The following is a 3813-nucleotide window of genomic DNA, read 5'->3' on the forward strand; positions in this document are numbered from 1 at the left end:
GTCCTTGTGCATGAGTCGCAAAAACCCAGCTTGCAGGTGCAGCAGGTGGTCAGGAAGGCGAATGGGATTCTGGCCTTCATCGCGAGGGGGATTGAATATAAAAGTAGGGAGGTCTTGCTGCGGCTGTATAGGGCATTGGTGAGGCCGCAGCTGGAGTACTGTGTGCAGTTTTGGTCGCCGCACTTACACAAGGATATTTTGGCCTTGGAGGGAGTGCAGAGGAGGTTTACTAGGCTGATGCCGGAGTTGAGGGGGTTGAGCTATGAGGAGAGGCTGAATAAACTAGGCTTGTACTCGTTAGAGTTTAGAAGAATGAGGGGAGATCTCTTTGAGACGTATAAGATGATGAATGGGATGGATAGGATAGAGGTGGAGAGACTCTTCCTGCTCAGAAAGGACAGTAGGACGAGGGGGCACAGCCTCAAGATAAAGGGGGGGCAGTTTAGAATGGAGTTGAGGAGGAACTTCTTCACTCAAAGGGTGGTGAATCTCTGGAATTCTCTGCCCGTTGAGGTGGTGGAGGCTGCCTCGCTAAATATTTTTAAGACGTGAGTTGATGGGATTTTGATAAGCGAGGGGATTAAGGGTTATGGGGAGAGGGCGGGAATGTGGAACTGAGCCACGACAGATCAGCCATGATCTTATTGAATGGCAGGGCAGGCACGAGGGGCTAGATGGCCTACTCCTGCTCCTATTTCTTATGTTCTTATGTTTTCCTGAGGCAGCGGGAAGCGTAGACAGAGTCAGTGGATGGGAGGCTGGTTTGCGTGATGGATTGCTGTGTGTGATCACAGAGAGAGGATCCTGAGCTATTTCAGACTCCAGATTTGGGCAAGTTCTGCTGGTGTCAGCGCCACTGCCTCAGCAAACCTGGATCCGCACTGGGTCTGGGGGGCAGCAGTGGAACCAAGTGTTTCACCCCAGGCTCAGCCGTGAAGGTAGGCGGTGGAATCCGCCCCCGGGAACCATGTCTGGGGAGAGGGGGCCTTGTTTCTAACGGGATGCCTCGGATTGGGCCTTCCCCCTCCGTATCGTCCGCTCACTCTCTGAAGCTCTTTTGCTCTCACGGAATCCCACAGTGCAGAAGGAGGCCAGTCGGCCCATCGAATCTGCACCAACAACAATCACAACCAGACTCTATCCCCGTAACCCCATGTATTTACCTTGGCTGATCACCCTGACACTAAGGGGCAATTTGGCATGGCCAATCCACCTAACCTTTCAGGGAACTGGAGCACCCGGAGGAAACCCACGCAGACACGGGAAGAACGTACAGACTCTGTGCAGACAGTGACCCAAGCCGGGACTCGAACCCGGGTCCCCGGCGCTGTGAAGCAGCAGTGCTAACCAGCGTGCCGCCCCAATTGATCAAGGTTCTGTTGCTCCCCTCTTCCATCTCACTTCTCGGCCTGATCCACCGCCCATCACCCAGAGACCACAAATTTCCTTTTCCAGCACAGCGGTTAGCACTGCTGCCCCACAGCGCCAGGGACACGGGTTCAATTCCAGGTCACTGTGTGGAGTCTGCACATTCTCACCCTGCGTGGGTTTCCTCCGGGTGCTCCAGTTTCCTCTCTCAAGACGTGCTGGTTAGGGTGCATTGGCCGTGCTAAATTCTCCCTCAGTGTTACCCAAACAGGAGTTGTGGTGACTGGGAGAATTTCACAGTAACTTCCTGAAACCTCTCTCTCTCTCTCTCTCTGACAAAGCTTTTGATCACCTGCCCCAATATATCCTTATTTTTAAAAAAGATTTATTCATAGGATGTGGGCAACCCAGTATTTATTTGTCCATCTTTAATTGCCCCTTGAGAAGTGAGCCACTTTCTTGAACCTTTGCAATGTTTGTGCAGTGAAAGGGATGTGTCACTGATAGCCCCGTGATGCCTTTGGGCTGTTTTATCCTGTCTGGGGAGTTTAGTTCGTCCACTGTCAGTGCCTACCCTTGAGATCTGCTGTCTGAAATCCAATTTCCACCGTCTCCACAACTCCGACCGTCTGCCGCTAACAACAGGCTGGATCTGTGGATCTGGTGATCACCCTACGGATCTTGATCAACTGGACATGGGCCCAGGAGCGGCAGGTGGAGTTTAATTCAGATAAATACGAGGTGTCACGCTCTGGTACGAACACCAAGGGCAGGATTTACACAATTAATGGTCAGGGTATTGTCGCTAGACTATTAATCCAGAAACTCCAGCTAATGTTCTGGGGAACCCGGATTCGAATCCCACCACGGCAGCTGGCGGAACTTGGATCCAATGAAAGAAAGTATCTGGAATTCTGTTCACCACACTACCAGAAGGATGTGGAGGCTTTGGAGAGGGTACAGAAAAGGTTTACCAGGATGTTGCCTGGTACGGAGGGCATTAGCTCTGAGGAGAGGTTGGAAAATCTTGGTTTGTCCTCAGTGGAGCGACGGAGGTTGAGGGGAGACCTGATAGAAGTCTACAAGATTATGAGAGGCATAGACAGAGTGGATAGTCAGAAGCTTTTTCCCACAATGGAAGAGTCAATTACTAGGGGGCACAGGTTTAAGGGGCAAGGTTTAAAGGAGATGTACGAGGCAGGTTTTTTACACAGAGGGTGGTGGGTGCCTGGAACTCGCTGCTGGGGGATTAGTTCAGGATAGGAAGCATGGATGAGAAGGGCCTGTTTCTGTGCTGTATATCTCTGTGATTCTGTGTTGGACGGTGGATCCCCGATTGGGATGGGGCTATAAGCAGCTTCTGTGTCTCTGAGGTACACACAGTTTGTGAGCACTGGTTGAGTGGGGTCGCGAGCAGGGGGCTGAGGGGAGAGTAGCTGGCCAGTGATGGGTGGTTCAGGGGTCAGGCGGGGCAGAGGTCAGGGGTTGGCAGGTGAGCTCGATGTTGGCAACTGTCAGGAGTTAAGTGAGTGCCAGCGAGGACAGGCACACCTTCACTAACACACACACACACACACACACACACTTGGCGCTGCTTCTGGCTGGCAGCCCAATCTGAAACCAAACTCGGCCTGAGACGCAGGCTGTGGTGAATCTCACACGCTGCAGAGCAAAACATCACTGCCTGTGTCAGCGCTCCAGGCAAGCGTGCTAATAATCCCCGCGGACTGGCACCCAGGCGTGTGGCTCCTGTAGGAGTCACGGCCGTCTCTCTGCACACAGCAAGATCCCACAGGCAGCCGGGGTAGCAATGACAGCGAGAGTTCCAGACCCTTCTTCCAAATATTGACAGTGGTTTTGCCACGTCCAGAGAGCGCTCCCTCAGCGCCGACCCTCCGACAGTGCGGCGCTCCCTCAGCGCCGACCCTCCGACAGTGCGGCGCTCCCTCAGCGCCGACCCTCCGACAGTGCGGCGCTCCCTCAGCGCCGACCCTCCGACAGTGCGGCGCTCCCTCAGCGCCGACCCTCCGACAGTGCGGCGCTCCCTCAGCACTGCACTGGGACCGTCAGGTTAAATCTTTGGACTTGGCTCGTGGGATGGGGGTCAGCAAGCTAGTTTACACACTACCAGCCTACAGAAACTCAATTACTGTTCGTACCCGAGTACCCGTCTCTGCCCCCCTCCCTCCCTCTCTCCGCCCCTCCCTCCCTCGTCCCTCCCTCCCTCTCTCTGCCCCTCCCTCCCTCTCTCCGCCGCTCCCTCCCTCCCTCTCTCCGCCCCACCCTCTCTCCCTCCCTCCCTCCCTCCCTCTCTCCGCCCCACCCTCCCTCCCTCCCTCCCTCCGCCCCACCCTCCCTCCCTCCGCCCCACCCTCCCTCCCTCCCTCCCTCCGCCCCACCCTCCCTCCCTCCCTCCCTCCGCCCCACCCTCCCTCCCTCCCTCCC

Source organism: Carcharhinus amblyrhynchos, unplaced genomic scaffold, assembly GCF_965287045.1.
Source record: "Carcharhinus amblyrhynchos unplaced genomic scaffold, sCarAmb.v2.hapA scaffold_43, whole genome shotgun sequence".
In the NCBI taxonomy this organism is placed as follows: domain Eukaryota; kingdom Metazoa; phylum Chordata; class Chondrichthyes; order Carcharhiniformes; family Carcharhinidae; genus Carcharhinus; species Carcharhinus amblyrhynchos.